The following is a 23,625-nucleotide window of genomic DNA, read 5'->3' as shown; positions in this document are numbered from 1 at the left end:
TATAGCCGAGAGGCAAAAAGGTAAATAAAAGCCAAAGATACTTTCAACTAAGCTGGAGAACTTCAAAGACGAACAATAATACGCTTAACTCATTCGCCTTTGTGTCCAGTAGGAGAGAGAGAGAGAGAGAGAGAGAGAGAGAGAGAGAGAGAGAGAGAGGCTGTAATGATGGATGCCTACCGCAGTAATCAAGCTTCGTTATTTGTAATTTATTTCTCATAAATTTTGTCCTTTTTTAATTCAACGCACTGTTTATGAATGGTGAAAATTATATTAAAAATGATTTGCCTTCCTGTTCTTCACTTAAAGCTGATGACTACATGTGTCTCATATTTCTGCAGTTTGACAAATATAGCTGATGCCACATATGGAAACGAACGACAACTTTCCGCGAAAAGCTTCCATGTGACACATTCGTCATGTTGTATGCTGTCTCATTGATAACAGTCAAAAAATAACTGAAGCTGGACTTCTCACACTAATGCGATTTCATAGCACACCTTCTCACAGCACACACAGAAAGGACTTCAAATGCACACAAGGAGAGTTCTGATACTTGAGGCTGCTGTTTATGTTCGTCTGTGAACGATGTCAGAGTGATTACAGATATATATATATATATATATATATATATATATATATATATATATATATATTATATATATATTAATATATATATTATATGTGTGTGTGTGTGTGTGTTACGTATAGGATTACGCACCACACAGTATAAAAGTCATTCGGGCAGAGGGTGAATATTTGGGAGTTTTCGAATTCAGCCCTGTCCGAGCGCGACAGGGCACTTCCGGTGTGGATTCCGTATTGCCACCCTACGGGAGGCGCTTGGATACAGTCCAAGTGTTAAGGAAAGTAAATTCATAGAACATTCTATTATAAAGTACTGCCCGGTTACAATTCTGGATTTCAAGGAGTGTCCTGTTAGGAGTGGTGTGTTCGTCTGTCTCAATGGGAGTGGCCGGTAGGGCAAGGATATGATCTTTTGTGAAAATGTAAGGAATTGGGGCTGCTGGAGCCATCAGTGATAGGCGTGGAAAATCCAAGCTCTTAATGACCTGCTTGAAAGGTAACCTCATTGACATTCAGTGCCTTACCGTGTATATTATTATTTCTTTTATGTTTGTGGATTTTCTTATTATTGACGCATTTTCTTTGGTGAATTTCTTCTCATAATATTATGGGAATTATCCCATATTGTTACATGTTGGGCTAATATGTTTTGTTTGATACATGTATCATGGATAGATCACGCCCGGAAGTGCAAAAACATGGGAAATACAGTAGGAGACTGTTTAGACAATTGTCCATACTTGAGTTCTGACTAACGGAGTTTTTATAAATGTGGTACATTCAATGTCGATGTGTGAGAAAGAGAATTTTGTTTTCTCTTTTTTTCCACTAAGGTTTTATTGACATTTAACTACAATCAGGTTGGGTTTGCAAAATAAAGTCTATTTTTGTATCTCAGGTTTAATTTAAACATCAGGGTAGATGTAGACCCTTGTTAAATTTCCTGAGAGAGAGAGAGAGAGAGAGAGAGAGAGAGAGAGAATGCAGATCTTCGGCCAGGTCTGTCATCTTCTCACACACACGAACACAATATATATATATATATATATATATAATATATATATGATATATATATATATAATTAATATAATTTATAGATATATATTAATCACACACACACCCATACACATTCACACTATAGGGGTACACGTTGAAAAGTTTCCCAGTAGATCCTGCAGCTGTTTCTTCATATTGAATAATATAGTTTAAACAATAAAATTTCTGAAGCATCAAATAGCACTCAAGTTTCTTTGCATCACCTCAGCAAGCTACAATTAATAGGGGAAGAAAAAAGAAAATAATGGCTCTGCCTCTCACAATGTTTTATTTACTTTCTTATCATTTCCTCTCTATCTAAAACGTCCTCTTCGGTGCCCCTTTGAACTCAGTGAGGGCTAGCCTTTGCATTTTCACTATCACCACGGCCGTTATTCTGGGGAGTCATGTAACACATACAATTCAAACGACATTTCCAGAGATAAAGCTGACAGGGTAATGTGCTCGGGATGAGCGGCCTTTCCTTTGATAGCGCTTTACGTCTTTTCAGAAAAATGGTATAACATTAAGGAGATGGCTCGCCATTAGCAATTATTTTCTTACACCTTTATTACTACCAAGTTAGAAAATCTGTGTAGGTGATGACGTTCATTTCAAATGAAACTGATCTACAACTCTGGAGAATGTGGTGGTGGTGGTCTTGCGTGCTCCTTCGATTACTTTCTGTGCACATTTCTCCTCGACAATTTTTCCTTCATCACATTTCTGGGTCATTTCGTGTCTGCCAGTTCTTGCAAAGACATTTCGCCACATCATCTTCCAGTAGCGTCTTAAGCTAAAAATACCGAAGAAACTCCTGGCTCATCTCAACCCTTGACCAAAGTGACCACAAAAAATAAAACAAAATTCAAGTTCTCACCAGGAGACAAATACTGGTATACAATGCACACACTCCAGTGTGTGGCCAAACTGAAGAGTTTTAAGGAAGAGGAACCCAGCGAATAAACACGAGAGAGAGAGAGAGAGAGAGAGATACCACCCGAGTTATTTGATTTAATTGATATATATAGATTTTTGGCATTATGCCAAGCATTGGGGCAACTAAGGCCATTCAGTGCTGAAACGGAAATTGACAGTAAAAGGTCTGAAAGGTGTTACAGGGAGAAAACCTCGCAGTTGCACTATGAAACAATTGTTAGGAGAGGGTAGACAGTAAGTTAGGAGAGGGTGGACAGTAAGATAGCAGAAAGAGAATATGAACGGAGGTATAGTAAAAGGAATGAAAGTAGTTGCAGCTAGGGGCTGAAGGGACACTCCAAAGAACCTTACGTAATGCATACATTGCACCGAATGAGGTGCACTGGCGGCACTACCCCTCTACGGAGTACCACTCGAGTTTAAACGATGACGCAGAAGTAAATCTAAGACTGGCATCTCAGGAGTGCCCACAAGGAAAATCAAAGAACACAAGAACTGGCACAGAATTTTCATTGCTAGAATCCAGACAGATTTGACTGAAAGCCCAGAAATGACAGACATCCACAAATTACAGAAATCCAAGAAATTGCGAAAAGAAAAACTATTGATCTGGAAATAACGACAGAGAAGAGGACAATTCCGACCGACCATCGACATCCGACTTCCATAAGTGGTTGTCAAGTCATGACTTCCCTTCAATATGAACTACTGAAGGAGGCAATCATAGGGATTAGGGCAATTTGCTCTGAGAGAGAGAGAGAGAGAGAGAGAGAGAGAGAGAGAGAGAGAGAGAGAGAGAGAGAGAGAGAGAGAGATGAAGCAATGTGGAAATTTTGTGCGGGAATTGAAAGTTCTGGGAAGTCATAACTGACTAAAAGAAACCATTAAATAATGTTGTTCTGTCAATTCTTTAAAAATATAATGATGTAGGTAAATTCTAAATATAAACTACCCGATACCTGCTAGCTCGGTGGGTTGTTTACATACGATAATAAAGTTTCGAAAATATTCTATTTTGAATTGTTTATTTCTAGAGTGTCTTATGTGCAAAGAAGGAGCAGCGGTTCATATTGTTATTATGCAGCATAATCTCGTTGTATTATTTATTTAGCCCTCTTTTTTTGTATCAAACTTTAAACTTAGATTCTGTCAATCTATTTCTATCCTCAGGTCTCCGTTCTTTGATCTGTCCTTATTCTGCTCTTCATCACTTAATTTCTCCAGTCTACATCTCCCATTCTTCAATGCACATTTCAGCTTTATGTGGTGTTTCTCCCTTTATATGATGAGCCTTCTCTAGTTTTGGTGAGCATATCTCAAAGTGTTCTATATAACTACGGACTCGAGTTTTGAGAATATATCTGACTGAGTTTTGGGAATATATCTGAATCTGAATCCCGTAATTCACTCGGTTTCTTCATCACCAGAACATTTCTCGGTCTCTTCTCGCGTTCAGTTTCTGGAAAAGGCGCTGCAACAGATCTCTTCCATGAAGATTTTGGATGTCCAGGTTACTTCGAACTGGTCTTGTAGAGACCCCTTTTCCAATCGCTCAAGTACATCTTGAAAGACAGAATCTTTGTTCTGCAGTAGTTCTTTTCTTTAAGCTTTATACTGCCCTTATCAATCACTGTTCGGAATACTGTTAATTTTTCTAAGTACAGGCATATATAATGAGATACCCAATTTGCTTAGCTAGCAACCCAATCTAAGTCAAATCTCATGCTTTCCCTTAACTACATGAGGTAAAGGTAAGGCAATGGCAAAGACTAATATCCAACGGCCTTTACGTAAAAGACATGCCACAGTTAGAGACCATATACCACAATTCCAACTTGCTGCTAAAGCAGCCTTAAACCTGACTTTCTTATGGAAAATCCCGTGGGTTTTGGACTAAGAAATCATGTATTCAGAAATCCATCTCAGATTTTACTGTCAAGATAGGGAAGCAAAATAATAGACAACTAAAAAAAATCACAAAATACAGAAACAATAAGCAGAGCTTAATTCACAATATTGTTTAAATTATAAAAAAGAATGAATTGAGAATTCGGTCGTGTATTAATCAACGACATTTTACTTGGAACTGAAAATACTGAAAATATAGTCAAGAAGAAAACGGATATAATACATGAAATGACAAGACTCGTGGTCATTCACAAACGCGCATTTAATATATAATGCGACAAACATGTAGGGGTGCAATATGGAAAATAAGCCAAGAAATAAACGTAAATAAAGAGATAGTTTTGTGCCAATAAAACTGATGTTTCCCAATTCCAAAATGATGAAATTCATCCCACTTATTATGCATGACCTCTGACCCCCACCCGTTATCCAGATTAAAAATTTAATTACAAATTACGTTTATTACAATATTGGTAACCGACCACAGGTGAAATCTCATTATAAATCGAAACTCATGGCGGCTGACATACGTACAATATGAAACAAAAATAACGCCCATTCCCTAATAAACATGATGAGACACAGCCTGCAATAAATGTATTTTTCAGTTGCAACTGTTCAACCGCCCACCCCCTAAAAAAATATAATTGAGATATGCGAAAAAAACTACAACAATGATGATTTTAGGAGTATTGGAAAACATACGCATATCTACACTTTCAACATCTGCAGAGCAATAATGGCTGTAAATGACAAAACGGCTTCGTTCAATATAAATCTCAATCAGCAAATCAAGAATAGTAATAATAAGAATGTCACTGATTGAGTATTTTTGCTGCCCAAAGCATAGTAATTAGAAGGTTAATTTGTTATTGCTGTGTCAGACTGATATAGCCTTGTGCCTTACCAAAGGCCTGTGGTGAGGTACTGTATGGAAAAAGAAGCATGGTATACACCGCTGACATCCAGTACAAGAAATATTTTTAATGCATTAACTACCTTTCGAAAAAGAATAACAAATACCAATTCGACTTGTGAACCAAAAGTCATCCTCATAATGTAAATATTAACTATTGAATTTAGACTGAAATAAAGTTATTTGACGAGGACTAGAATACTGCTCTTTTCAGGAACTACGCCCTCTACAGAACAAACAGAAGGCTAAAATATAAATGCGTATGTGCGTGTGTCAAGTCACGCAACTCCTACACCAAAAATCCTGAATCCTCAAAAATACACAAAACAAAATTATGCGCGCGTGCGTAAAGAAGGCCAAATGGCTGAGCGTCTTGGGCGAAGGTAATTCTGGGGGGTGGATAAAATGGCTAAAGAATGCAACAAGAGTGGACTCAGACCCATTACCCAAGTTAAAACCGCCTCCGAAAATAATTTCGGGCATCGTAATTCCCCAACTTTCAAAAAAGAAAAATGAAGCACGATGGGTTTTCACTTTTTTCAAGGAGGTTTCTTGAGAAGGCATCCAGGTAGCATGTGTACTTAACTGTTTACTAATAAATACATTTGTGTATTATGTATGTGCGTATTTTTTGTGTTATATATATATATATATATATATATATATATATATATATACGTATATATATATATACATATATGTATATATATATATATATATATATATATAATATATATATATATATATATAATCACCAATAATGCTACTGCATGTAATTGAGAGAGAGAGAGAGAGAGAGAGAGAGAGAGCAATCACTAGCAAGTTCCTCAGTTCTACGCGTCATCAAGGATGAAACACGTGCAGAAAACTTGCACAGTACATCCCGCTTAATGTGAAAGACGAACCCATTTATATACCTAATGGCTATCGAGGTGGCAGTAACATGTACGTATAATAACATAGACACTACTGGGAAGGAAGCGGCATTAGCTTGGAATAATGCACAGTATGTCAGCCGAGGCAAAGGAGCAGCTAATGGAGCCTATAAACTCCTTGGTATGAAGCCAAGTCCCTTAAAGAGCCACGAATGCTCTCTCCTTGAGGCCAAAGGCAATCCCATTTACTCTTGTAGGATGCCGAAAAATAAAATTGCAATCTTGACGGTTTGCAAGGTGTCAAACCCACCTAACTGTCAGACCTTAGGGATTTCATCTCCAAATTTGTACTTCAAATGCAAACGTAACAAAACACACATATTGCCCATACTACCAAACAGGAAACTGCACTTGAAATCTCCCTTCCAGTTTATTGACTCTTACGTAAAATCGTTTGGAGAACATCATGGGATTCCTCAAGTGACGCTTAAAAACATGACAATACTACAAAAATAAATTTTATACACAAACTCTATTAAATTAAAATGAAGTATGCATCATAAAAAAATTCTTTGGTTTTCATGTACAATTCAACAGCTAATTTATGACGATGGTCCTTCATGTATGGAACCACAACTGTTTAGCTTTAGACAAATGGAGGGAAAAACGAAATATTCAGCGCGCAGAAATGATCAAGAGCAATTAAATGAATACATAACGATTTCTCTAACAAGAGGTAACGTCCATATTTGCCTGTGCTTTGCTGCCGCTCCCACAGACTATAGGTCGTCGAAGGTCAGAGGAGGAATCACGGGAAGCACCGACAATGAAATGACCGGAGCCGCTGGATTCCAAAACAATCTCCTGCAGACCTTTCTATTATGGATAGCCATCTCGCTCCTCTATTGAATTACCTCTTTAGCCCGGACGCCTCCCAGCTTCTTCTTCTTCAAAAAGATTTTTTTTTAAAGAAAGTCTGGCATAATTCCCGAGAAGTAAGTCGATCAATGGTCCATTAACGTAATGAATTTTATTTGTCTGTTCTTAAGTTTAATATATCGATTAATATGTGAAAATAAAAAAATATTATTTAATAGACATGGCTCGCAAAAAGCTCGAAGTCCTTAGTTCGTTACGTGGGTGCCCTTAAATAAAAATGCGATATGAAAACAGTGAGCTTGTGAAAAAAATCGAAATCAGTTTTTTATTTTAAAGACTTTAATAAGTCGGGGAAGTCGGTCACCAACTTCCGTTTGTGGCTTTCGCCACATCGTAAAACCTTGACTTTTGTTTAATGTTTTACCAAAATCTGCTTCCTTCAAATATCTCCTTACACACTAGTTTCAATCCTTTCCAGATTTTCTTCGGTGAAGATACTTCAAAATTCAATATTTCCAGAATTGTTTCGGTGACATTGCTTTCAATAGTTCTTTTTCCATTCAAATGCCTCAAAACTCAAAACACTTTGTGTTATTAAATATCACGCATGGATGACTTCCTTGCTCGATTATTGCAACAGTCGTTGCCCATGTTGTTTCTGCTAGGTAATCCATTCAGCAATTCCCAATAATATTTTTGCATGTCAATTAGATGATTCATAATGAAGTTCTGTACGCTCGGAGGTACAATGTGCGCATATAGTAGTAGTTAGAATATTACCAAAAGTTCAACGTAAAATATACTGAATTAATGTAGGTTTTGAGAAGGATAACGCGTGAAAGTGTTTCAAAAGCAGCTGCTTGGCCCAAGAGAGAACATTTCTCTCAGGAATGACGAAGTTCAGGATCCAATATGAGCAGCAAAGACAGTTCTGGAGAATATTATGACAAGGGAAAGAACTTCACAAAATTGACTTGGTAGATTTTGCAGGAAGCCATTCAGTCAAATACAACGATAACACTACTCAAGGTGTCATGAAACCTTGAAAAGAAAATTCATATAATCCAGACCAGCAAAGAATGGGGCATTAACGACTAACGTTCTTTATTTCTTCTGTGGAGAACGGGCTATAGATGGCTTCAATAAAATCTTGCTGAAAAAAGGAGAAGTATTATTAGAAAGATAAGCAGGGTATATTCCATTATCCGATCAACCTGGCTATGCCTACAAAATCAGTGTTTTCGCCGCAGCCAGGGCTCGGGTAAGAGTCAGTGATACTGTAATATTAAATCACTGGCACGGTACCAATATCCCTTCCTTTCTCACGAAGGAAGATGATTAAAAAAGCAAAGAATGAAAGAGCACCGATGACACATCCAAAATCTGAATGAAAAAGTGTAATCACCTAATTGGGGAAAAAGAATGGTTTTCACAAACATAATATACAGCCTGGTTTACGTTACCAGCTCATATCATCGTGGAGAGCATCATAGCAAATGCAGTAGTCACTTATGACGAGCAACAATCTCGAACACTCCCGAGAGGTATCGCGCGTTCTGAAAACAGTGTCTCAGGAAAGCGTAGAAAGCTCCCACAAGTATAAAACACTCCCCCGAGTTTTAAAAAGTTAGAAGTTGGCAAAGTCGGGCCCTGTTCGAAATTCAATAAAACCAAGACTGATGCGAAATGATATAGCCGGAGATGGCAAGTTTAAGTTTCTAGTGAAGTCAGTCTGTAAACGAAGAGACAGAAGAAGAAGAAGAAGAAGAAGAAGAGACATCGGACCTAGTTAAAGAGGAGGTTGCAGGTGGCGGTGCGGAGAGCGAGAACCTTCCTGTTCGGCTGCATAACTGTGTTCAGGATCATTTTCAAAATAACCCCAATTTTTTCCACTTCGGTAAAACGGGGTACAGCAACCAACAGCGCTCAACTGCATGTTGCATGTCACTGTAACTGAAAGGAGGTGCAATAAGATATATAGATAGAACATACAATCTAGGCTGAAGCACAATGGTGGGACCTATGAGGTCATTCAGCGTGGAAAGGAAAACTGAGAGTAAGGTTTTTAAAAGGTGTAACAGGAGGAAAATCTCCAAGTTGCACTTTGTAAAAGGAACGAAAGGGGCTGCAGCTCGGGGCCGAAGGGACACTGCAAAGAACTTTAATTAGGTAATACCTACAGTGCACTGCATGAGGTGCAATGACGGCTCTACCCGCCCTAAGCGACACGGGAGGTTGTAAACAGGGCTTCGTGTGAACTCAGAGGGTATGGGTGTTCTCTCTCTGGGCAAAACTAATCATTCTGGAAAGAAAATAACTTTTCAAAAAATGTCTGATGCACCAAGAACAGAACCAGAAATGCTGGACTCAGCACAACATACAATAATGACATTCATCACCAGCGATAAAGGATAATAAGGTCAAAACGAATTTCGGATAAGCGTATGAGAGAGGGAGAAAGAGAGAGAGATGAAGCTACTGAACTGCAAAACTTAATGATTTCACTTTGATCGAAATGACGCAAGCAGGTGTGACCACGGAGAGAGAGAGAGAGAGAGCCCTTACACCCTTACCCTCCACATCTTGTTCGGGTTTGCCCAGGTCCCTCAGTGTGAGGCACCCTCTAATGTCTACCAGAGTTTTGCTAGTACATCTTCCGGTAATGTTTTGCAATCTTCCAATCTTGGATGGTCTGGGATGCAGTTTAGATATTTGTCGAGCTTATTCTTAAACACATCTACGCTCACGTCCTGATATCCTTCCTCAGATGAGCTGGCAACGCATTGAATAGACGCTGCATTATCGATGCTGGTGCGTAGTGGATTAATGTCCTGTGTGCTTTTTCCTTATTTTTCCTGGTATAGTTTGGGCACATTAATCTACCTCTGCTTGCTCTTTCTGATATTTTTAGTTCCATGATATTTTCTGCTATTCCTTCTATCTGTTTCCATGACTGAATTATCATGTAAGCGTTCTCTTCTCCTTTCTAGCTATATAATTTTAAGAATTGTAGTCTTTCCCAGTAGTCTAGGTCCTTAACTTCTTCTATTCTAGCTGTAAAGACCTTTGTACACTCTCTATTTGTGCAATAATCCTTTTGATAGTGTGGGTACCATATCATATTGCAATATTCAAGTGGACTACGAACATATGTTTTATAAAGCATAATCATGTGTTCAGCTTTTCTTGTTTTGAAGTGCCGTAACAACATTCCCATTTTTGCTTTACATTTTGCCAACAGAGTTGCTATTTGATCATTGCATAACATGTTCCTATTCATCATCACACCCAAGGTCTTTAACTGCTTCCTTATTTGGTGTGATGGTCTCATTATTAGGTCCCTTATATGCATATAGCTTTCTTTCTCTGTCTCCATAATTTATTGATTCAAAAATTTATCAGAGTTAAATACCATCCTATTTACCTCTGCCCAATCATATACTTTGTTAAGGTCTCTTTGTAGAGCGTTCCTATCTTCATCACAAGTAATTTCTCTACTTATTTCTTGTGTCATCTGCGAAACTACTCACTACCGAATCCTTAACATTATTGTCTATGTCTTTCAATCATAATAACAAACAGTATTGCAGCTAACACCGTACCTTGCGGCACACCCGGATATTACCTTGGCTTCCATCCGATTTCTCGTCGTTTGCAATAACATCTGTTTTCTGTTGTGTAAAAATTCTTTTAACCATCTTCCTACTTTTATCCACGATATTGTGTTTTTCTAATTTTCTTCGCTAATATATTATGGTCTACTTTATCAAAAGCTTTTGCAAAGTCTAAATAAACCACATCTGTTTCATTTCCGCTTTCATATTTTTGAATATGTTCTCACGGTGGACTAACAGTTGGGTTTGTGTACTTTTTCCGGGTACGAAACCATGTTGTCCTTTATTAAACAAATTATTTTTTATTAAATGTTTCATAATATATTTTCTTTCATTACCCTTTCATACACTTTCATAATATGTGATGTTAGACTCACAGGCCTATAATTACTTGCCTCTAGTCTTGATCCACTTTTGAAAGTAGGGGTAATATATGCTAATTTGTGCTCATCATATATCTTGCCTGTATCTACACTTTGTCTTAATAATATTGCAAGTGGCTTTGCGATAGAATGAACTACTTTCTTTAACAAAATAGCAGGAATTCCATCAGGCCCCCTGCAGCAGCTCCATTTTTAATTTCATTAATAGCCTGCACAATATCAGCTTCATTAATATCTATGTCAGCTAAATATTCACTATTTTCATCCCTTACTTCTATATCATTATCTTCATTATCTATTCTAGGGGTGAATTCTCTCTTATATCGTTCTGCCATATGTTGCAAATTTCCTTTTTTTCATTCGTTAATCTCCTTCAATTCTCAGAGGGCCTATTTCTATTCTTCTTTATTCATCTTCTTCGCATATGAGTATAATAGTTTGGGGTTTTGCTTGATATTTAATAGGGTTTTTTGTTTTTCTTCCAAGTCCCGTTTTTCATTTTCTTTTGATTGTATAATCTTTTGTCTGCATCATTTTCTATCTTACTTTTTATTTCTATAACTTTCCATGCATTTTTTCTTTTGCAAAGACCTTTTTTCCACTTTCTGATTTTCTGGAACAAGATCCTTCTGTCTCTTGGTATGCATGAATGATGTTTACTTTTCTTCTTCGGTATATATTTTTCCACTATTTTCTCCAATATTTTATATAATATCTCCGTATTTACCCTTATGTCATCACTTACGAAAATGTTATCCCAATCTTTGTTTAATTCTTCATTAATTTCTGACCATTTTATATTTTTTACTGTAGAAGTTGTAAAGAGAGAGAGAGAGAGAGAGAGAGAGAGATAGAGAGAGAGAGAGAGAAAGGAGGAGAGAAAGGAAGGAAATGACCAGAGTAAGAGTGATGCAGGCGAATTCAACGCCGGCGAAATAATTTCTCGGAAATATCTCAGGAATCAAGGCATGACTCCCAGAGAGTTACAGAGAAGTAATGGCTTGTGCTTAAGGAAACGCTACAGCAGACGAGGCCAAATGTTCAGTTTAACACTCGCGGGATTCTGAACATGGCTCAAAGGGGTTGAAAATGGAATTGTATTCCCAGGAAGAAGGCAAAAATGGATGAAGTTATTTCTTGCAGCCTAATTACTTTATCCTTCACATAGAAGGAACGTCTCACTTTCCTGGATATGATAAGCATCCTCTGAATGATGAAAACAAACTTGAGCATGATTCACGAAAAAAATTGAAATAACAATCATCATCTTATCATCTGACAATATTTCTAAAATAATAACAGACGTGAAGACTGTCATAACAGGGCAAGAAAGATATCCATTAAAACTGCTTGCTCTAGGGGTACTGAAACAGGACAGGTAGATCACGCAGGTTCCAAATTCACACCATAATTTAAGAGACATGAAAGGGCTATGCTTAAATTAATTCATGCATAATAACTATCCATATCAAAGCCTTTTGCCGGGGTTAAAATATATCGAAAATATATCATATCTGTACAGTTATTTCAATAAAAATAAATATCCTAGCATAAATTCATCGAAATAAAATTTATATCGAGTTCAGTTAAACCAGCAAATGTAACATTCCATGATTACCGATGTTGAAATATAGGGATGTACAACTGCAATTTAGACACTTCAAAAGCTGCTTTGAGTGCGTGCGCTCGTATAATATTATGCCTTATCTGGCGTGGTCACCAATTCTTTCGGGTTCAGGTGGGGACAGAACAAGCGGCGTGTCTTCAATATGAAATTCTGACCAAATGGAGACGAATGTTAGAGAAGGATTCCATGCGTAGTAAAAGTAGATACGTAAAAGATGTGAAACACTCTTTCCCAAGTTGGAAACTTGAACGTAACAAACAGAACGATGAGGAGATGACAATCTACCATCATAGTGAATAAGAAGACAGATTGAACACGGAAGCAGGAGGATGTCACTCTTTAGGTGAACAGCTTAATTCAGTTCTTCTCATTACCTTAGCCACCATAAATTTTGCCCTGCAAAGTCGAAAATTGCCAAATACAACGTAAATCCCTTAAGTTCTGTATATGCCAAAAAATAACTAAATATGTACTTACATAAATGCACGATTGTTTGCTTGTATGGTGTTTTTACGTTGCATGGAACCAGTGGTTATTCAGCAACGGGACCAACGGCTTTACGTGACTTCCGAACCACGTCGAGAGTGAACTTCTACCACCAGAATTACACATCTCTCACTCCTCAATGGAATGGCCGGGAATCGAACCCGCGACCGCCGAGGTGAGAAGCAAACACCAAACCAACCACGCCACTGAGGCGCTCATATATGCATGAATACTCAGGCGAGTACACATAGGATATGACGGCTTGTTAAAGCTACGTACATCACCGATAAGACAAATTTCTTTTTTAACATTAAGATACAGATGTATTTGAACGGAGGCCGTTGTGTAATTATAGTTGCTGAATATATATTACAATTAAACAGCAAAGGTCTGCAGTAAACATTACGAACTACTAAAAAAAAGTTCATATTGATTATGAACTGATATTGTTTGAGGCCAGTGTGAATTTATTATATCAAAATGACGTGACTATGTATGTATGTATATATGTATGCATGAAATTTCTCACTGCCACACGCGCATCCTTATGTCAACAAACATTTAATAAAGAGACACTGTGTAAAATTGTTTCGACGTCCTACCTTATACATTACCTCCACTTGAAATACAGATAGAAAAATGAGAGATCTTCATTACCAAAAACGTAATATCCTTCATGTAAACAACAGGTGACGAAAATAAGCTCTTGAACTCCAAGGACGCTGACAATTGATTGCAAGTAATAAAGAGATGATTATATGTACTACAACAAAGCCTTTGGATCAACTCCATATTGCCTTGACAACGGTGACCTTTCCGTTTGGATTCCTGTTCGTATGGCTATATTTACTCATTTTTCTGTTCTTTGATATTCAATTTTATGTATGCTTTAGAAAATAATCCTTTTGTTTTGTTAGTTTTCCTCGTTTCGAAATACATTATATGAGAACTGTATCCTACGTAGCACTGATTCCAAGTCAGCACGCATACACACAAATATATATATATAATATTATATATATATATATATATATATATACATATATATATATATATGTAATGTATGTATATATATATACGTATATATATATATATAATGTATCTATGTAATATATGTATATACGTATACTATATTATATATATATATATACTAATATATATCCTATCTCTATATATATATATATATATATATATATATATTCATATATTCACAAGTGAAAAAATAAGAAGCAGGGTGTAGGTCCTGAAACTGGTCAGGACCTACACCCTGCTCCTTATTTTTGTTAACCTGTGGATGTGTGATAAATGAATCACGTGCTAAGTATTATAATTATAATCACACACACATGCACACACGCACACACGCGCGCACACACACACACACACACACACACACATATATATATATATATATATATATATATATATATATATATACATATATATATATATATCATAAACAAAACTGCATTCAAAGACGCAGTGATTGCACCATGCGAACGCATTTATTGGCAAGATTCCAAAATGATTTATTAATGAAACGGCCGAAAACAAACTGATGGAGAGAAGAAGAAGAAGAAGAAGAAAAAGGCGAGCCCACCCAGAGAAAGGGGAAAGGTTAAAAGGCGAGGCCTGGCAAAGAGAGCCTATAACAGCAGGGTCCTTTCTCGTTCAGTCTTGCCTTTCGGGGGACAACGAGATCTCGGATGGCTGCTGGGAGAGGGGCGAGAGAAATATTGGAAAATGCTCTGATTTACAGGAAAAGCATAACAAACTGCGTTTCCTTTTGTGCCTATCGATGAAAAGGGAACTGAAAATGAAATGTAGATTTTATAGGCCAAATGCCATACGCTGGGACTTATGAGGTCATTCAGCGCTGAAACGAAAATAGACAGTAAAAAGGTTTGAAAGGTGTCGCAGGAGGAAAACCTCCAAGTTGCACAGAGTCAATTGTGAGGAGAAGGTAGAAAGTAAGATGGAAGAAAAAGGATACGAGCGGAGGTACAGTAAAAGGAATGAAAGGTGTTGCAGTTACGGGCCGAAGGGACGCTGCAAAAAAAAAAAAAAAAAACTCTAAGTAATGCATGCAGTGCACCAATGAGGCAAAACTCACATAAGCAGCGTACCTAAGAATAAGGGCTCAACAGCCCCTCCAAACTGACTGACCGTGGAATTATGCTTACAAGCTTTCAGCATTGAAAGAGCTACATAAAACACGCTCATTCAGACAAGGAGGACATCTTGCCGATTCTCAAACTGGTTCTCTATCATAAAAGAAAAAGTCTCCCTTTCACTCATTTTTTCGCTGATGAGGGAAACATTCCTCCTCCTCCTCCTCACATAGAAAAAAAGAACTCGTCAAAAGTGAAGTGAAAAGTCCCGTCGTGATTGGAGATCTCTCGCTAACCCTTCCCCTATCAGGGAGTCAACTTCAAAGCAGGATAAAACTTTTTTCTTTCCTTCTCTTTTTATACAGCGAAAACATGAAAGCCACCTCGAAAGAAAATAAAACTCAAATTCCTTTTACTTGCCAAGTACTGGGTGGGATAGCAAAACTTATCACAAGTCTCCCCACTCACAAACTCTAATGAATTCTGGTGATGGAAGTTTGGCTGGCTGAAGTTACCGATGATAAAAAGCATACGCGCACGCACCCACAAACGCGCGCGCGCGCACACAAACACACATACAAACACACACAAGGGTTAGTTAAGACACCAGTGTATTTTTAAAAAACGATTCAATACAGCAACTCCACTCCAGTTCATCAAGGTAAAGTCTAAAGATCTTGGTTAACATGACGATATACATACTTAACACTTTTAGTGGTAGAAAAGAACAAGTGCAGGTTTTATCAAACAGGTTCCCTAAAACATTCACCAAAAAAAAAAATCATTTATGATTTCCATAATAAATAATACATGAGCAACGCGAAGTGTAGTGTGAAATCAATATTCAGCACCAAATAATTTATGACCCGTCAGTAAAGGTCATTTTTCTGTATTTTCAATATCCAAGGTTTTATTACTCCGGGACGAAAAGAGAGAGAGAGAGAGAGAGAGAGAGAGAGAGAGAGAGAGAGAGAGAGAGAGAGAGAGGGGGGGGGGGAATGGATTCCTGTGACGTCACACAAAAGCCTTTAATAGCGTCACCTCATAAAAATGTTCATATTTTTCTCTTTGAAATTTATGAGTCCATTACATTAAACCTACTGATGTGTGTTTATATTTCAGTGAATGGCTTGAGTTTGGTCGTTTAAGGTTCATTAGAGCGATACCGCATATTTTAAAACTCTAAACTCCGGCGCGTATAAAACAATTCATAAACATCAAATAAAAAATATAACTGAATTCCAGCCCCCGGTATTGTAAATCATCCGAATCTCTCTCTCTCTCTCTCTCTCTCTCTCTCTCGCTCTCCTCTCTCTCTCTCTCTCTCTCTCTATGCATATACGTACATATAAACACACCACACACACACACACATTATAATATTATATATATATATATATATAATATTATATATATATTTATTATATATATAATTAGTTAATATATTATATATATATTTATATATATTTATATATATATGTTATATATATATATATATATTTCTATATATATATATGTGTGTGTGTGTGTGGTGTGTGTGTGTGTGCGCGTGTGTGTGTGTGTGTAAATTAAACGAGTGTAAAGTAAAGACATAGAAGTACCGAACTAAAATCTGTCCTTTCCCACTTCCTACCATAGGCCCTTCAAGCCAGGGCAGATAAAAGACACCAAGTTGGATATTCCCCCGGTAGATACATTAATAGCATTTGTATTATTCCTTTAATACTCTTAATGTGCAAGACATCTACATAACCCTTACCAAGATGATTAAGATGAAGGTCCATTATCTTACCGAGAGATTATAAAGAGAAAGATAACGGTACCAAAAAACAGGTTATGAAATCTCCATAAATCTGTATAATTAGCCAGAGAATCTTTCAGGTGCATTTTCCGCAACAGTATTTCGCTGAGAGAGGAATCACAAGTCATCGAAACCATCTCGATAAACCTAAGTTGATAAATCCAAGTTGATACATTAAAACACATCATTCACACGGATTACAGGACGACACTATCTTATTGGCACCAGAACAAACAATTAGATAAATAAATAAATCTATGAATATAAAGAATCGTCAGGCGACCCACATTAATCCCAGCGAGCTACACAGCCACCGGCGGCATTGATAGCAATGGCACTCTCAGAGATTGGATAGCCATCCCTGCCGATCCTGGGCAAAGGCAAAATGGTGCCGTATAATAAGCACTCCAAAATTTGCATATTCCTGGGTCTGCAATGGCGTCATCTATGATGGCGTGTTGGATTCAAGGAAGGTTATTACCAAAGGTACATTATATCACCATTAGTGTGATTAACTCTCTCTCTCTCTCTCTCTCTCTCTCTCTCTCTCTCTCTCTCTCATACTTACATTATTATGAATACATGGCCCATACTCTTGGATTTGTATAGAACTTCACAATAGGGAGTTAATGGGCTACAAGAGAACTGAAACACAGTCTTGTGTAACTGGGTCAAGCAGAGAAATCACCACAATATATACAACTGAGCTGAGACGGAACCCTTCCAGATAGATGTCAATCTTGCTCTCCATCGACATGGGACCCTTGACGAAGAACTGTCTGGAATCCTTTTGAAAACCCTGGCCAATTAGTTATCTATTGAAAGTGTAAGTCTTTATGCATTCCTTTGTCCTTTTCCAGTTCCTTTCTTTTTGACAAAGATTTCCGTCGCCTCTCTTTCCCTGTCGGAACAGGCCTCCTTCCGAAAATTTTGAAATTCGATTTTGCAGTTTGATTCCACTTGTTTCCTGCATCTACCCTGCTCTCTCTAATTGTCCCTTTTCTAATACGCACTCTTTACTGATTATCCTCCGTTCTCCGATATACTTCCATCTTCACCTACCAACACCCATAGCTATTTTCATTTTTTTTCTTGACATCTCCCATCCTTATTTTATATCTGATTGTATCTATCTATCTATCTATCTATCTATCTATCTACATATCTATTTATGGTGAATGCAGGATTCCGTCATTTCTCTCACTCGAAAATCCCTTACAGTCCCTCTCGCAACCTTCGCATGTCCCTCACTCCTAAACCCCATCTCGATTTCCCTTTCTATTAGAATTTATCCTTTCGACCTCCCTCTCTCTACCTATTCCCTCTTCCCAACGGTCTTTCCCCTCGCCTAACCTTTCCTCCATTCGTCAGGCCTTCCTTCCGGTCCCCTATTTCGTCCTGCCGCCAAGAACTCCAATGGCCTTTAACCTATCGGCTCGCCTCCCCTTTTACAGATCCGTTGTCTCCCGAGAGCCCCCGGACACCACTTGACACTGGTCGTCCGTCCCTTGTCGATCAATGCACAATTATCATAAGAAGTTGCGAGCACGGCGGCACTGGGGTCTAATCCGTCGCAGGATGTTCGACGAGACTAGGGGGAGGAGGGGGAAAGGACCCAAGAAGGTCCTTCGCTAGAAACTAACTCGAGTCATTTCCTCCCAAAGAGGGATCCCTCTGCGATTCGGGTTTACATAGGCTTACACTTGGGCTTACACTGAACTGAAGACGAGTAGGGAATTCTAAGAAACAGGTCAAATTGGAAGAGATTTGAAAACTGGCAAATACTCATTTACTAAAATTGTCAAAATAAATCACACATATGTTACACACTATATGCCATGAAAAGTTACCAACGAAGACCTTTCAATTAGGAACGAGCAAAATGCATTCACGAAAACCAAATACGTAGTGTAAAATGCCGTAAGGCCGATCTAAATCCTCTTTAAAAAGATACAGTATGGCCTACAAAAGTTAACAAACCAAATGGAATTGAATATAACATATATCAAATACATCCCCACAAAACACCATAAATGTCAGCTCTAACAACATGACAGAAACCGTGTGATATTTCAAGAGTGTAATTGGTTTGATTTCTCTTTTTATCTTTATTCCGAGGAACCAGAACCGGGATTCGGAGAGTTGCTTCTTACCAGTTTCAGGTCCAACGCTAAACCAACCATCAGCCCCTTCTTTCTTTATTGTATGTACACTTTTCCTTTATAACTGGACTTCATAAGGTCCAGTTGCAGTATTTGTCTGTAAAACACACACACACTTATATGTCACTTTTATCACTTACACTATTGTTCACTCCATTAATACTATTATAACAGGATATCATTTAAACACGATGGTATCTAACTGATATCTATTCATAAAAAGTTACAAGCTTTCCAATTAGTACTGGAAAGCTTGTAATTTTTTCTGAAAATAAAACCTCCTCTAGATAACACACACACACAAATATATATATATATATATTATATATATATATATTCTAATATATATATATAATATATATATATATACCTATATAGATATATATATATAATATATATATATACACTCTTCTCCAACCAGCAGTTTTGATTATGGGCCTTTATCAACCAACTCTTAATTCAGTGATGAAGAACCACTGTTAAAACTTTCACAACATCAGCCGCTTCATACACCTTACCTCAACCAGCTGTACATATACAAAAGGGTCCCAATACCTCCATTTCTCTTTTCTAGTAACTTACCAGCCAAATTACCCAGGTCAGGTGTCCTGCAAATACAAGATTTATGAAAAGGAACAATTATTCTTTGCAGGAGTCAGTGGCCTTTTAACAGTTTGTGTGTTCGTATGTACTGAGTTTTCATCCAAGCAACAAAATTGTTAATTTCTTGTGATATGCGCCAGTCCTTTAGCATAAGTCCAAATTGACAATATTATACGTTGCATCTACATTTCCAAAGGGGCCGCCTGACAACACTACCGCCATTATCCTCTTAACTAATTGCGAGCTAGTATACAGAAATGAAATGTACCAACAAGTTCGCAGCAGCTTTAGTTTGATAAGCTACAATAATCGCAGAGGATTAAATCTGTATAAAAGCAGAGAGTGACCTGGGTCTTGGTGCCTACAATCTTGGGGCCTACAATCCCACATCTCTTCCACACAGAAAATGCATATCAACATATATCATGTTTTGAGGAATCTCTCTCTCTCTCTCTCTCTCTCTCTCTCACACACACACACACACACATACACACACAAACACAAGATATACGTATATATGAGCTGATTCAAAACAATTTTGAATATGCTTTCTCAGTGATTTTCTGAAATCCCGTGAAACCGTTACAAGTGATAGTGTGTGTATGTGCGAAAGTGTAAGTCAACCGTCAAAGACGTTACAAATTGGCGTGGCTTGGGCAATTCAAAAGAGTGCCACGCATCTCTTTATCCCTTCGCGATTGGCTCCTTGTGTCTAAGGAGCCAGAACAACCAATCAGCTTCTGGCATAACGATGTGATGTAAAGGGGGCATTTGAAACAGATTGCCGATCGGTCAGATCAGTTCGTTAGCGGGTCCTACAGCACAGACTGGGTCGAGACGAGTGCCCACTGCCCAGTGCCCCCGCAGTCTCATTCCCGTCGGCCGTGTGTCACCATGTAGTGTTAATAACAGTCTAACCTGCCGTCCAGTTGTGCACTAGCATAGTTAAAATAATAATTACAGGCCACCTGTGTAGTTGAGAAGAATACACCTGCGTTAAACGTTCCCTCGATTGTTATTTTTGCATGTCCTACATCGCACTGATGTTAACTTAGCTCTCTCCTGTTTTTTCTTCATATCCCGAACCCACAAATGACCGAAAGATCAGGTCTCATATATATATATATATAACATATATATATACATACGTGTATACATATGTATATAAGTCTATCACATTACCGTGATTCTTGCGGTGGCGGGGTGGTTTGGGGCTTCACTGCCAGTCCTAGAATTGAGAGGTCGGTCGGCGTTCTCGATCGCCAATCTATTACGCTCGATAAATTCTCGTTACAATACTATCGCTTAATTCATTTGTTAAAATATGAAAATATATAAATTCCAAGGTAGAGCGAATTAGATATTTAAGGCATTTGTAGTTCGATATATAGATATGTATATGTGTATATATATATATATATTACTATATATATATATAAAACACAACACACACACATATATATATAATAAAAAAAAACCAAATATATAATATTTAATAAATATATATATATATATAAAAAAATATATATATATATATATATAATATATAATGTGTATATATTAGTATATATAAATAATATATAAATTATATAGGTGGTGTGTGTGTGTGTGAGTGTGTGTGTATGTATACGAGATTTTTTTAACACGACGTTATTAAAGAGAAAATCTTCGTTTGCCGGTCACAACCCACTTAGTAACAGCGCCGATGTTAGCTGTGCCATGCGAACAAACAACAGAAAGAAAACAATATGTTCCTTTGTAAATAGAAATATACTCGCTTTACTCGAACCATCAAAGGATCTACCTAGATTTAGCAACAAAAACAAATTATTTTCATTCAATCTTTCCTCGTTATGTTACGATGAGAAAAATACAAGCCAACCAAATTGTGACATCGGTGAAACGACACTCGATAGATTGGGCAATGGACAGATCGACAGATAGACAGACAGAAAAAAAAAAAAATTCAGAATTTGTATGGCTCCCTCGACCGACTTTATAAAAACCATCTGAACAGCTTTCATTCACTGCATATTATTAAAAAAGAATCTGTACTCGTGTCCTTCAACAATCGAACTGTTACTTGCCTAACCAGACACTCACTTTCTCTCTCGTGCAAGACTGCAGCAGCGTGGGAGTTGGCGATTCATTTCCAGCCAGACGAATAAAAACAAGCAAACCGACTTACTCGTTAACAATACGATTAAAGCCCAATGTTTGGCCTCAGTCGGCGAGAGCGTCTTCTACAGGAAACGGGACCATGGCGCAAAAGCCTAAAGACGACGTCCCCGTGTCAACACTTAATTAATTCGCTTTAAAACTGGGACCCGTCCAAGCAACAGACATGCAAGTCAAAAGGATGGGGAGGAAAGGGGCAGGACTGCTTTTCAGCAAAAGTACAGCCTTTTTTTATTGTTAGTACTCCTGTATTTTCATTGACAGGAACTTTCATTTTGGTGACTGTTATTCTTTCCTGTAAAAATGGACAATCTACGCTGTTGAAACTGGATGGTCAAATTCGGGATGCTTGAAATTTTTATATAATAATAATAATAAAGAGATTATTTTATTTTATTTTTCATTATTACACTAGGAGGGATTACGCCAGCGTGAACGAAGACCGTATAGTATGTACGTTGCCAGCGAGAAATAAAAGGTGTCAGGCGAGGTGTTTCTGAATACAGTCTGCGGCGTCCCTTTAATGGTCCTCCATTTATCAATATATGTCACTGCTTCAAAGATTGCCTAGTGGGGATGGTGAAATGGGGCGAGGATGCAAGGGGTGGGGGGTGGGGGGAAGTGGAAGAAGAGTCCCAGAAGGATAGAGAGCCGGTGGAAGTGCGTTCAGGATTGATGGAGGGGCGTTACACCCGCCTCAGAAAACGAAAACGGAAAAAATACTTATCGAGGGGAAGCGTTAAAGACGAAAGAACCGGAGGGAAATCTATTGATATCAGAGAGAGAGAGAGAAGAGAGAGAGAGAGAGAGAGAGAGAGAGAGAGAGAGAGAGCAAACCCAAGGGACGGACGTAACCTTTGATGAAGGCTTAATTACCTTGTTTCCTTGTTCTCCGCTATTCTTTAAACCTGTAATATTTTACGCCCACCATGAATACCAACAATTAATTGTTATATCTAAGACTACATGCAGGTTACAAGCATTTTAAGCGAAAGCCTTTCAATTAATATACCGACGCAAACAGTTTTCTTTTCAATACTTATTCTCCCGTTCACTGCATATTTTCATCTTTAACCTGCACGTTGCCTCCAGACAATAACGGCTCCCCCCCCCCCCCCCCCCACACTTTCCTCCACTTGCGGCAGTTCTCCATTTTCTCTCGAAGCATCCGACGAGAGTTTTGATTCGAGTGACAACTCGAAATATGAGTCGGGAGGAAGAACGACAAGCCTTCTTTCAGGACACGTTACTCCAAATGAGGGAAGAACTTTTCCCGAGCGACTGATAACAAGCAATGTGAGCGCGTGGGCGTCTGTATACCAGTCTAAATGAACATTCCTTAAAAGTATCCATGAGAAACTGATGTAAATATGGGAATTGTCATACTTCTTGACGCCTGAAGCATCATTCAACAGCGGCGACGGAATACCGAAACTGAGCCCTAAACTTTAGAACCCAATTTAACTTATTCACTGGGAACCGATCCCAGCGACATTCGCTCTTTTCAAATCCAGTCCCAT

General features: G+C 37.9%; 1 protein-coding gene across 12 annotated transcripts in view; it reads right to left on the bottom strand.

Moving 5' to 3' along the window:
• Positions 1-23,625, bottom strand: part of LOC135220695 (ecotropic viral integration site 5 ortholog-like) — a 431,521-nt gene that overhangs the window by 93,135 nt on the left and 314,761 nt on the right. The gene's annotated exons all lie outside the window — the stretch shown is intronic.

This window comes from Macrobrachium nipponense, chromosome 2, assembly GCF_015104395.2.
Source record: "Macrobrachium nipponense isolate FS-2020 chromosome 2, ASM1510439v2, whole genome shotgun sequence".
Classification (NCBI taxonomy): domain Eukaryota; kingdom Metazoa; phylum Arthropoda; class Malacostraca; order Decapoda; family Palaemonidae; genus Macrobrachium; species Macrobrachium nipponense.
The sequence above is the reverse complement of the archived record's forward strand: the minus strand, read 5'-3'. Positions and strand labels throughout refer to the sequence as shown.